At 40.9% G+C, this 12,945-nt stretch overlaps 1 protein-coding gene and 1 long non-coding RNA gene across 16 annotated transcripts in view; one reads left to right on the forward strand and one right to left on the reverse strand.

The window, feature by feature from the left end:
* Nr2c2 (nuclear receptor subfamily 2, group C, member 2) overlaps window positions 1-12,945 on the forward strand; it is a 57,499-nt gene that overhangs the window by 13,073 nt on the left and 31,481 nt on the right. The gene's annotated exons all lie outside the window — the stretch shown is intronic.
* LOC147994973 (uncharacterized) overlaps window positions 1-12,945 on the reverse strand; it is a 39,395-nt gene that overhangs the window by 3,839 nt on the left and 22,611 nt on the right. For both annotated transcript variants that reach the window (XR_015686849.1, XR_015686850.1), the window contains exon 4: window positions 607-713. This is a non-coding gene — a long non-coding RNA (uncharacterized LOC147994973). The remainder of the gene's footprint in view (window positions 1-606; window positions 714-12,945) is intronic.

A 12,945-nucleotide genomic window follows, 5' to 3' on the forward strand; every position in this document is an offset into this window, starting at 1 on the left:
TCACTAATAACATACTTGAATATTCAGTAAACCAGACCCTATGCAAGGATAACTCTGATTGGTAACCTTTCGAGGTTGGTTACTGTTACCATTTTATAGATGAGAAACCATGCCTCAAAAACCATGTTGTTAGCCAAAAGCTTATTGTAGCAGAAATGGGATTCTGACCTAGGTCTTTGCACTTTTTATAAACCTCCCTACTTTATACTACAACTATGAATTCTTCGAAGAAACGAAGATTTGCGTTTTGAATTACATTTCTGAAACAAAGACAAATTTACCAAAGAATGGATATTCAAAGAAAAGACACATGTAAATATATGTGTGTTTTGCCTGAATTTGTGTCTATGCACAATTTGTGTATAGTGCCTGCAGAAGTCAAAAGAGGTATTGGATCCCCTGGAACTAGAGTTAAACAATGGTTATGAGCTGCCATGTGAGTGCTAAGAATCGAACCCCAATCCTCTGGAAGAGCAGCCAGTGCTTTTAACCATTGAACCATTTCTCCACCCCCTAGAAATATATTTTTAAAGAAATATATTAGAACTATGAAAATGATGAGGCTTAACTGCTTGTATTGGTTTAGCTCATGACAAGAATAATTACCTTGATAATAATTGTTGTTTTTCAAGTGTTCAGTTTTATTTTCACTTAATAAGGATTTCTTGTTGAGGTTGACTTGATATGTATGCACACAGTCCTAAAAGGCCATCCTGAATTCGTTAAGAGAAGAAAATAACATTAATATCAATTTCATGTGTACATTCATGGAGTCATACATAAAAACTAGCTAAAGTTTACTCTTAGGTACGATTCCTAGCCTCATAGTCCCTCTCAGATCTGTGGAGAAAGTCTAAATCTTAACAGTCTTCATTGCTCTTTTTATCATCAGGGCTTATAACTTCATTGCATAAAACTTACTGTTTCCATGTAGGGGAATGTTTATAAATTGAGCTCTCAGCTCTGAAACAGCAGTTACTGCTAGCAAGGCATATCCTCAATGGGGAGAGAGCAGTCATCTCTCCAGTGTCAGGTTTCTGAGTCTTGGATTGTCCAAGTTTTATGAATTCATTTCTCTGCTCTCTTAGGAACTAGACATATGCATTCCCATGTCCTTGTCAAAAGTAGCAGTAGCACATACATATCACATGACTTTAGGCCAACATTACTTTAGATTTGAAGCAGCAAACATAGTAGGCTCCTGAACCAGGTCTGCTTCACCCTGTCCTTACCCCTATATCTTTTTTTTTTCTCCATCTTTATTAAATTGGGTATTTCTTACTTACATTTCAACTGTTATTCCCTTTCCCAGTTTCCAGGTCAACATTCCCCTAGCCCCTCCCCCTCCCCTTCTATGTGGGTGTTACCCTCCCCATCCTCCCCTCATTACTGTCCTACCCCCAACAATCCCGTTCACTGGGGGTCCAGCCTTGGCAGGGCCAAGGGCTTCTTCCCCTTCCATTGGTGCCCTTACTAGGCTATTCATTGCTACCTATGAATTTGGAGCCCAGGATCAGTCCGTGTATAGTCTTTGCTTACCCCTATATCTTAATATCTTAAATTTGCTTTCTGCTTATAAAAATGTCTTTGCCCTGTTAGTTCTTGACTTATCAAGTATAGACAATGTCTTTTTTTCTTTAAGAACTTTTTCTTTGATATAAAACTATACAGTTTTGAGTCTTGTGATTCATTATGGTAACCCTCCATTATATTAGACTTTTAATTTTTTTAAATATATTTTTATGATTATGAATATTTTTATATAGATGAGTATTTTGCCTGACATGAGTTCAGATGCCTCATACCCACATATAAAAAGCAGCAGGATGTGGCAGAGAATGCCTGAATTTTAGCAACAGTGAGTTGAAGAAAGGGGGATCCTGAGGTCTTGCTGGCCAGGCAATCTAGCTGAATCCATGAGTTCTAGGTTTAGTAAGAGAGGCTATCTCAAAAAATACAAAAACTAATGTGGGTGTCTGGGAGATGGTTAAGTTTCTAAGTTACTGGGGTGGGGGGCTGTGGTAAAAATGCCCTGACAAAAGCCACTTAAGGAAGTGTGGTGGTTTTGAATGGAAAATGTCCCTATAAGCTCATGTATTTGAACTCTCGGTCCCTGGTTGATGGTGCTGTTTGGTGAGATGGCACAGTCTTGGTGGGCTTTGAGAGTTTGTGTCTTCCATTTCCTATCTACACTGTGTTTTCACTTGAAGATGTGATACCTCAGTTTCTCCTCCAGCTCTAATACCTATGCCATAATAGACTATTATGGAATCTCTCTGGAGCCATAAACCAAAATAGACTTTCTTAAGTTGCCTTTGTTCATGGTATTTGTCTTAGTTAGGGTTTCTCTTAGTGAACAAAAAGCAAGCTAGGGAAGAAAGGGTTTATTTGGCTTATACTTCAGATCATAATCTATCACTAGAGGAAGTTAGGACAGAAACTCAACCAAGCAGGGCTGGAATCTTGGGGCAGGAGCTGATCCAGAAAGCATAGAAGGGAGCTGCTTACTGGCTTGCTTCTCCTGCCTTGCTCAGCCTGCCCTTCGTACAGAACCCAGGACTACCAGCCCAGGAATGGCACCACCCACAATAGGCTGGGCCTTCTTCCATTGAACACTAATTGAGAAAATGCCTATATCTCATGGAGGCATTTCCTCAACTGAGGCTCCTTTCTCTGTGATGACTGTAGCTTGTATCAAGTTAACACACAAAACCAGCCCGTACAGTCCTTTATTCCAGTAACAACAGAAAAGTACCTAAGGAAGGAAGGGTTTATTTTGGTCCATGGTTGAAGGAGGCCGTTATAGTATGAAAGTTAAGGCAGCAAGAGCTTGAAGCACATCACAACCACAGTTAGGAAACAGACAGTGCTAGATGCTTGTGCTCAGCGTACTTTCTCTTTTTAATACAGTTCAGGATGACAGACCACAGAATAGTATCCATAGTTGGGCACATCTTCCTATTTTATTTAACCTCATTAAGATAATCTAGAGCTGGAAGATGGCTCAAAGGTGAAAGAACTTGTTTTTGGCAGAGGATTCAGGTTGGGTTTCTGCCATCCATGTGACAGTTCACAACCTTCTGCAGCATCAGTTCTGGGAGACTGAATGCCCTCCAGCTTCTTTGGGCACCAGGCATGCATGTGGTGTATAGATATATATGTGAGCAAACATTTATATACTCTAAAATAAATTAAATAAATCTGAGGAGGGGAGGGAGCTGGGCATCATGGTGTACACCTTTAACTCCAGCACTAGGGAAACAGGCAGATCTCTTATACGTTGGAGGTCAGCTTGATCCACATTGGGAGTTCCATGCCAGCCAAAGCTACATAGTGAGACTTTATCTCAAAATAAAACAAAACAGGTAGGTTCCCACAATCATCATACCTAGTGGCCCATCTCCTAGGTGGTTCTAGTTTGAAAGTTGACAATTGAGATTACCATAGTGGATCAGAGTACTTTCTGCATAAGCAGTAAGACCTAAGTTTAAATTTAAGTTTAAATTTCAAGTAGCCATGCAAAAGTTAGGCATGGCAGCCTCATACCTCTAACCTCAGCACTTTGAGGGAGGTAGATGGAAAGATTGCTGAGGCATTCTGTCACTGGCCCAGCTCTAGATCAGTGAAACCATCTCAAGGAAAAATAGGGCAACGAGTGGATACTTGCTATCCTTCTCATACTTCTGCATACAGATACATGGATGTACATCTATCTATACATACCTGTGTACATCACACACACAAAATAGGGATTGAGGGCAGTGTCTTAGTTACAGTTTCTATTGCTGTGAAGAGACACCATGACTGGGGCAACTCTTACGAAGGAAAACATTTACTTAGGACTGGCTTACAGTTTCAGAGGTTCAGTCCATTATCTTTATGGCAGGGAACATGGTGGCTTGTAGGCAGACATGGTGCTAGAGAAGGAGCTAAAAGTTCTACATCTGGGTTGCAGGCAGCAGGAAGAGAATGCCACACTGGGCGTGACTTAAGCATTTGAGTCCTCAAAGCCTACCCCCATCTAGTGACACACCTCCTCCAGTAAGGCTACATCTCCTAATAGTGCCACTCCCTATGGGCCTATAGGGGCCATTTTTATTTAAACCACAACATTTGGCTCCCTGGCCCCCATAGGTTTGTAGCCATATCGTAATGCAAAATGCAGTTAGACTAACCTCAAAAGTCCCCATAGTCTGTATGTATACACACATAGTATCAGCATTTAAAAGTCTGAGACTCAATCTCTTAACTGTAGTCTCTTATAAAAATCAAAAAGCAGATCACATACTTCCAATATATAATGGCATAGGATATACATTACCATTCCAAAAGGCAGCTTTTTGAGGAAATACTGGACCAAAGCAAGACTGTAAAGCAGCTGGGCAAACTTCAGACTCTGCATCTCCATGTCAAAGCACTCTTCAGATCTCCAATTCCTTTGAGCTATGTTTTCTGCAACACATTTCTTTTTCTTGGGCTAGTGCCACTCAATGTTAGCAACCCTTCTTAGCAGGTATTCCACGACATTGGCATATCTAACATCTTGGGGTTTTCAAGGCAATCTAGGCTTCACCCTCACAGCCTCACACAATGGCCTCTCTAGGCCTCCATACAGGACACCTCTGAAACATGACTGACTTCAGCTGCTTTCCTTAGTCTCAGAGGGAGATTCTATAATCCCTTTTTTTATCCTTGACTCTAAAGCCAGAACCATATGGCTAAAGCTGCCAAGTTCTGCTGCTTGCTGGGGCTGGAACGTGGCCCATCTTCCAGCTTTCTGGTTTTCATGGTTTCCTTCACTGTATAAGCTTGGCTATACTGGATCACTCTCTGTGGACCAGGCTGGCCTTGAATTTTGAAATCTACCTATGTCTGCTTTCCCAGTGTTTGGGTTAAAGGTGTGAGTGCATTTTCTTAAATCCCTTTTACAAACTGGAAGTTTAGCTAGGTTGGATCTTGCCCTGAAGTCACCACTCTCTTTTATTCCATTTAACATCAGGCTTTTCTAATTTATCTCCTTGAACACAGGACTTTGCTCCTTTCCTCTTCCTGGTGCCCCCTTTTCCTGCAAATTGTACGTGTTGTATTTTTCTTACCCAGCTTACTCCTATTCATTACAAATTTGCATGAGAATAAACACTAACATCTGCACTACAGAGTTGATACTAGACTGTTTTGAGATGTCCTCTGCCAAAGCAGTAAATCAACTCTTCACTCCAGCCTCACAACTCTTCAATTAATTCAGCCTCAGGAAGATTTGTTTTGGACAAAAAAAAAAAAAAGAAAGAAAGAAAGCAGCTACATTCTTCACTAAAATATCACAAGAACAGTTTCCATCCCACGTATTATTCTTTTTCTCTGGAACCTCTTTAGCCAGGCCCCCACAGCACAAACCACCCTCAGCACCACCATCATCCATGTTTCTACTAGTTTGGCCCATTAAACAGTGCTTAAAGCATTTACTAACCCAAAGTCCAAATTCCTCCAAACAAAAGGGTGGGCAGACCTATCACAGCAATATCCCAGTCCCTGGAACCAATTTGTCTTAATGAGGTTTCCCATGAAACCCCATGATCAAAAAGCACGTTAGGGAGGAAAGGGTTTATTCAGCTTATACTTCCACAGCACTGTCTTATCATTGAAGTCAGGACAGGAACTCAAACACGACAGGATTCTGAGGCAGAAGCTGATGGAGAGGCCATGGAGGGATTCTGCTTACTGGCTTGCTCCTTATGGATTGCTCAAGCTGCTTTCTTAGAGAACCCAGGACCATCAGCTCAGGGATGGCACCACTGGATCTCATGGAGGTATTACCTCAACCGAGGCTTATTTTTCTATGATGACTCTAGATTGTGTCAAGTAGACACAAAACCAGCCAGTTTAGGAGGTGCCTTAGTTAGGGTTTTACTGCTGTGAACAGACACCATGACCGAGCCAAATCTTATAAAGGACATTTAATTGGAGCTGGCTTACAGGTTCAGAGGTTCAGTCCAGTATTATCAAGTCTGGATCATGGCAGCATCCAAGCAAGCATGGGATAGGAGGAGCTGAGAGTTCTACATCTTCATCTAAAGGCTGCTAGAATACTGGCTCCCAGGCAGCTAGGATGAGCCCACACCCACAGTGACACACCTACTCCAATAGGCCATACCTACTCCAACAGGGCCACACCTTCTACAAGTGTCACTCCCTGGGCCTCCAATATACAAACCATCACAGGAGGAAAGAAAGGAGGAGAAGCCCTTAAGGAAAACATGGGATATCAACCCTTGGTTTCTACATATGTGCACATAACAATAGTAACTTCTTTATATTGGGGCACCACTCGGTCAAGACTGATACAAAATTAATTTCTTAGGAGTACAAAATCAGGCACATATTCTGAATTTCTTCAAGAGGCAGCTTTCAAACCGTTTAAAACATTCAAAAATAGGCTGGAGAGATGGCTTAGTGGTTAAGTGCACTTGCTACTCGTACAGAGAGAAGATCTGGCTTTGGTTCCCCATGCCCTTATATTGGTTTCAAACTATAACTCCAGCTCTAAGGGATCCTCTTCTCATCTCCAAGGGTATCAGTCATACAGGTGATGTCATACACAGGCAAACCATATAAATAAAATTTAAAAATTAAAAAACAATGTAAGTCAATAACATGCTGTCAGTTAAACTTTTTTGTTACTATTTAGGAGAGCTCAAATTTTCAATAACTTAAACTATCCTACTATGTCCCAGCTCTTCCCAGGAAGGACACCTAGTTAGTTCTGAGTAATCCTAATATGTACTTGTGGGAGATTTTGACATTCACTAGAGTTGAGTTTATCAGAAATGTTGTCATGAACATTTATCAGGCACTTACAGTTGTTGTCTATAGAACGTTTTTATGAGCCTTAAGTGAGAAGACAGTTTTCTACATGTAGGTAAATATTCATACATAAAATTAAAAATTAAAAAAATCTTTTGAAAAGTGAAAGATGCAAGCTGAGGAAATTACTGTTATTAAAATACTTGCAGTGAAATCACAAGCCCTTGAGTTTGTGTATCCAATGTATGTGTAAAAAGCTGGGCATTCTCATAATGAGGAGAGATGGAGACAGGAGGATCATGGGTGCTTGCTGGCCAGACAGTCTAGGAGAATCTGGGGGCACCAGGTTCAGTCACCAGCACTGAGATTTTTGTTGTTTCTGCAGGTGGCAGTCTGAGCTCAAGACCAAATATTTTCAGTGCAAAGATTTTTTTGTAGAGTTTCCTTGTTTGCCACTGTTGCAGTCTTCAACAGAGGGCCCCTTTTAAACAATCTTAGAAAGGAAGTCTGATTGCTGTGAGCATCTTAAGAAAGGTCATCCTTAAAGGGGTGGATTTGCTCCAACCTCTATCCTGAGTCCTGTTGAGCACTGTTGTTCTGTGCCTGGTATCCAAATTCCTGAAAAGATGCCACCATATCCTCTTCTGGGTAGCTGGAATTCTATTCTGTCATCTAGCTAGGAAGATGAAACTGAGCTCTTGGGCACCAAATCAGAAAGAAGTTAGTACCAATTTTTTTTTTTTTTTTAACATTTTACAGTATTTCAAGATTAGCCATAAGGCTTTACAGACCAAAGAGTCATTTGCATGCTGACTCTTACTCGTTGGAAAAACATCCTTATGGTTGAGTTCAACCAAATATTTAAATGGCAAGTCTTTTGATTTGCATTTCAAGTCCTTCCAACATGCACAGCAGCACATAGTCCATAAAGCATGCTGTTGCGTGACAACTTGTGCCTTTTCCTCTAGTAATTTTTCTCATAGACTTTTTTTTTTAAAACTTTTATTTATTGGAGTGCAAAAGGCATGCTTGTGCCACAACACTCATATAGTGGTTAGAGGACAACTTGTTTTGATTCTATTCTATCATGTGGGTTTGGATAATTGACCTCAGGTCATCAGGCTTACACAGTAAGCGCTTTACCTACTGGTAATCTTGCTGACCCTGGCTGGTTGAATTTGGAAACAGGTACACACTCTTTAGTCCCGGCTACCCTAGAACTCACAGTGTAGACCATGTTGGTCTCAAAATCACAAAGATCCACCAGCCTCTACCTCAGTACTGTGATTAAAGGTGTGCACAATTACCCCAGTCTCCTGCATTCTTTTAAATTGAGAAGTCTTATCCTTACTAATTCCTTTGGCAGTTTGAGACAGAGTTTCTCTGTGTAGCCCTGCCTGTCCTGAAACTTTTTGTAGACCAGGTTGGCCTTGAACTCAGAGATCCTATTGCCTCTACCTCCTGAGTGCTAGGATTAAAGCCATGTGTCACTATGATGAGATACATTTTTTGAGACAGGTTTCACTCTGGCAACTTTTGGCTGGAACTTACTTTATAGACCAGGTTGGCCTCTAATTCCTAGAGATCTGTCTGCTTCTACCTCCTACATGCTTAGATTCTGGCTTTTAAAAAAGTCCCTGCTCAGGGATCTTCTTGTCTTCAACTCCTCAGATGTAGGATGATAGGCTGGTGCATGGCCACTGCAACTGGCCTTTTGTGTGATGCTGTGAATTGAACTCCAATCCTAATGCTTATGTGGCAAGTACCTAATCCATTGAGCCATCTTACCAGCCACTTAACTAATTCTTAGCTCAGATTTTTTTCTCTTCTGCTTTTGTCTTACTATACTTTTATAGCTAGGATGTCTACTACAGTATTGAATCAAAGTGGTAATAGCAAGTATCCTTCTTTACCTAATTCTCATTTTAAATAGAAGGGTTTGAGGCAATTGTATGAGCTTTTATTCCTTATTAGATTAAGTACATTTTCTGTATTTCTAGTTGGAGTAAAATTGATGAACTTAGCAGATGTTGAATTTTATCAAGTCCTTTTCAGAGCCTGGTAGGATGGCCATGTATCTCCTTCTTTGAGTCAGTTAATGTGATAAGCTAGACTGACTTTGCTGTCCAATGCCACAGTTAAACTGAACTTGACACAACCTTTGTACCTACACACTTTGTTTGCATCTGTGTCCATGAATTAGATTAACTTTTTTTCTTAAGTTCTGGTGTTCATATTGCTAGCCTCATAAAGAGAAAATCAGATTTAAGATGGCCACCACCTACATTCCCTTACCTACCTCCTCTACCCCAATTATGGTTGCTATTATCTTCTGTGAGTTTATTATCTACAGCCGTAGCCCTTTACCACATAAAAGGTAAGCTTTAGTAAGACCAAAACTTTTATATTTACTGTTGTGTTCCCTGGGTCCTATACATTGGCTTGAAGTATAATGAGCACTTGAATTTTGCTTGTTGGGCTAGGCATAGTAGTCTATGTACTTCTAGCTTGTTTAAGAACAGGTTAAGTTTGAGGCCAGCGTGATCTTAAATAGTTTCAGACCAGCCAGAGCTATGTAGTGAGACCTGTCTCAAACGGTAAGCTAGAATTTGCTAATTGGATGAATAAGTCTTTTGGTCTTTTAAAATATACATTTATTCAGTTGTACCCATAGTGTGTGTATTACTTTGTGTTTCCATAATGCTGTTTTACAAAATATTCTATCTGCAGCTTGCTATATAGACTGTAAGAACATAATTTTCATAGCTGTCTTATATTGTATAATAGAACATAGCATACCTTACCAACCCATTACCTAGTGTGGGGGATATATAGTTATTCTAACCTTTCTCTGTTATAAATTATAAAAGATAACTCTTAAAGAATATTGGGTTATGGAGGTGGATAAATGGACAGGAAGATTGAGATAAATGTTGCATAAAATGAGGCAGAGCCACAAGAGAGAGCAGGTCTAATGGCTTGAGTATCTGATGGACTGCCACTTTCCACTGAACTACAAATATCTGGCATTTTCTGCTTCTGCAGCTGGTGGTGGGCTCTTTCCCACCAGACCTTAATGAGGAGACCCTTGCTATTTCTTATATATATGGAATTTATTGGGATGACTTACAGGCTGCAGTCTAACTAACCAAACAGTGACTAGCTGTGAATGGGAAGTCCAAGAATATAGTAGTTGCTCAATGCCACAAGGCTCCGTGTGTTTCAGCTGGTCTTCTGTATAAGCTGGAATCCTGAAGTAGATTCCAGCAGATGTGCTGGCAAGTCAGTACAAGCAGGCAAAGAACAAACCCTTCCTTTTCCCACCATCTTTATTGTAGGCCTCCAGTGGAAAGTATGGCCCAGGTTAAAGGTGTGCCTCAAAATCTGTATTAAAGGCATGTGTCTTCCAGCCTCAAGATCTGGGTCATGAGTGTGCCCCCCATTTCTGGATTGTAGTTCATTCCAGATATAGTCAAGTAGACAACTGGGAGTAGCTATCACAGGTGCTTATAAAGCCAGAACCCACAAGGCCATTTCCAATTGGGAGCAAGTATATATCCTGATGTACTTCCTGCCTATGTACCTGCAACTGCACACAGGATGTGCAGTTGGCGCAACCAACCTTGTTTACATGAACAACAGCTCCGAACCTTCCAGAAAGTCATCTGTCCTTGGGCATATGGGCTTATAAGTTAACTTTAGCTCTTAGAGACAGCAAGCAAAGTCCATTCTGCTGTTCTTGGAGTGGTTTTTGAATGTAGTGCAGACCATATGTTGTTGCCTGTGCTTCAGAGATTCCATATCTACAGAAATACTAGCTTTAGCATAGTGAAGTTGAAGATACTATATGCAGACTGTCCATGTTCTCCAAAACTTCTCTCTATGCCATGTACTTTAAAAATTACTTCTAGTTGTTTATTCTCCATAGTAACATTCTGCGAATTCACTAAAGAGAGGTGATCTGTAAAGGGAAGGGGAGAGGGGAGAGGGTTTAACAAAACCACAGGAGTCTAGGTAAAGGAAGCCTTGGTAAAATAACATACATCTTCCAGAAGTAGGTTATCATGGTAGTCAACACACTGTTTCAGCAGCTAGCTGGAAGAACAGCAGAAACATTTCGATTTTGCTTCCTTGGTTACAGTGAATGATTGTACACTTGACCTTCACCAAAGCAAGGTCACAGAAAGGGTATCTCTAAACAACCTTGTATGGTATGGTAAATTGAATCTGTACAGCAGAGTTTGAAGGCTATCCACCAACCCCTGGCTGATTTGGTGTTACTATGGCTTGGCAAGTTGCTGAAGAAAAAAAAATATAAATAAAGCCTTTGGGAACAATTGGCGCATGCGCATGCGTGCATGCATGCTCGCACTCGTGTTTGCATGGTTGCATGCACGGGCACACTGGTGGGGTGGAGAGGAATAGAAGAAAGCAAACCAGTGGAGCAGCACAGGAATCTTCTCTAGTTGTACTTGTATATGTGTGAACATGCAGAGCAGGGGTGGAGGAGTGGTGCTCTCTCTAAGCATTGTATTTCAGTAGAAATTTGTTTCCAAAGCTGAAATGCACAGTATTTAGAACTCAGTTGTATATTTGGAAGAATCTAGCAGGCTTTTTTCTTTTTAGAAACTAGTGTGAGTGTGGTGAATACATTGCTTGTTTTGGCAGGTAATTCGCCTATGAACAAGAGATTATGAACCAAATTGCAATTAAATATCATACCATTTTACATAATTGTGAGATAGAGTTGTTGGTTTTGTTTTTTTTCAGTTTCAAGACAAGATCTCCTTTGTCACCCACCTAGCCTGAACTCATGATCCTTCTGCTTTATAGGTGTGTGTGTGTGTGTGTGTGTGTGTTTTCACCTATGTTGTTTAAATTTGAGCCTTTAAAGGCTTCTAGTGCTGAACTTGTAGGTCATCAAGAGAGCAAAGCTCATCAGCTGGACTGAGAACTTTCCAGTCCTTTGTGTTACACAGGAGTTGTCCTGGTTAGCTTTTGTCAAGTTGAGAAGGAACTACAGTTAAGAAAATGCCTCCATAAGAATGATCTGTGGGCAAACCAGTGGCGCATTTTCTTGATTAATGATTGATATGGGTGGGCCCAGCCTGTTGTGGGTGGTACCACCCCTGGGTAGGTGGTTCTGGGGTATATAAGAATACAGATTGAGATAGCCTTGAGGAACCAGCCAGTAAGCAGCATTCCTCCATGATCTCTGCCTCAGTTCCTGCATCCAGGTTCCTGTCTTGTCTCTTGGTGATGTACTATGAGGTGTGAGGTATGAGATGAAATAAACATTTCTTCTCTAAGTTGCTTTTAGTCATGGTGTTTATCACAGCAGTGGACCCCCCCCCCAAATAAAACAGAGGTAGACTTACAGTCCAGAAGCAGCTTATCAGTTCCCCTCTGATGAAACCTGCTACACAGGTGATGCAAACTTCAACATAGAGGGGTCACTCACTACCCAGCGACCCAAATGCCATGGCCATTTGAAACGGATACAAAAGAATATGGTTCTTTTAGCCTAGGCTGCCTGTAGCTTTTAGGCATTTGCATCATTCATTATTTCCCCTGGATGTTAAGAATTCAGAAGTTCCTGATTGAGATTTGTAACATATTAGATTTGCTGATTTTTTTTCTGTACTATGTTTGAACTGTTTTGCTCTATGAAAATCTGCACATTGAGTCCATGTTGTGCAGACATTCCTCAAACTAAATGTTTGTTTTTCAGCAGGTGACTGTGTGGGAAGCAGTGCTGTGCAGTGATGAAAGAATGTGAGAAAATCTGAACTTACATTTTGAGACCCCATCCATGTCCTTGGTTTATATAATAAACTTCCAAGGGAGGCACTGAGCTGTGCTCACACAGTGTCTAATTAGCAGGGTCCAAACTCATGGCTGCAACACAGACTTCTTATTCTTTCCCTAAGATAGCATTGTTCATTCATTAAGCAAGCATTCACTGTATGCTCAGAAGAGAAATAGTCATTGAACAGATAGAGTAGTGCCCTGTGAAGAGTGCCAGTATCCAGGATTGGAGCCTACAGGAGACAATCAAGCCAGTTTGAGAGACATTAAAGGCAGGCTACAGAAACAGGGCTTTAATTAGACTATGGAGATAGCAAAGATGGCCTGTGTGTTGGA

This window comes from Rattus norvegicus, chromosome 4 (assembly GCF_021556685.1).
Source record: "Rattus norvegicus strain SHRSP/BbbUtx chromosome 4, alternate assembly SHRSP_T2T, whole genome shotgun sequence".
Taxonomy (NCBI): domain Eukaryota; kingdom Metazoa; phylum Chordata; class Mammalia; order Rodentia; family Muridae; genus Rattus; species Rattus norvegicus.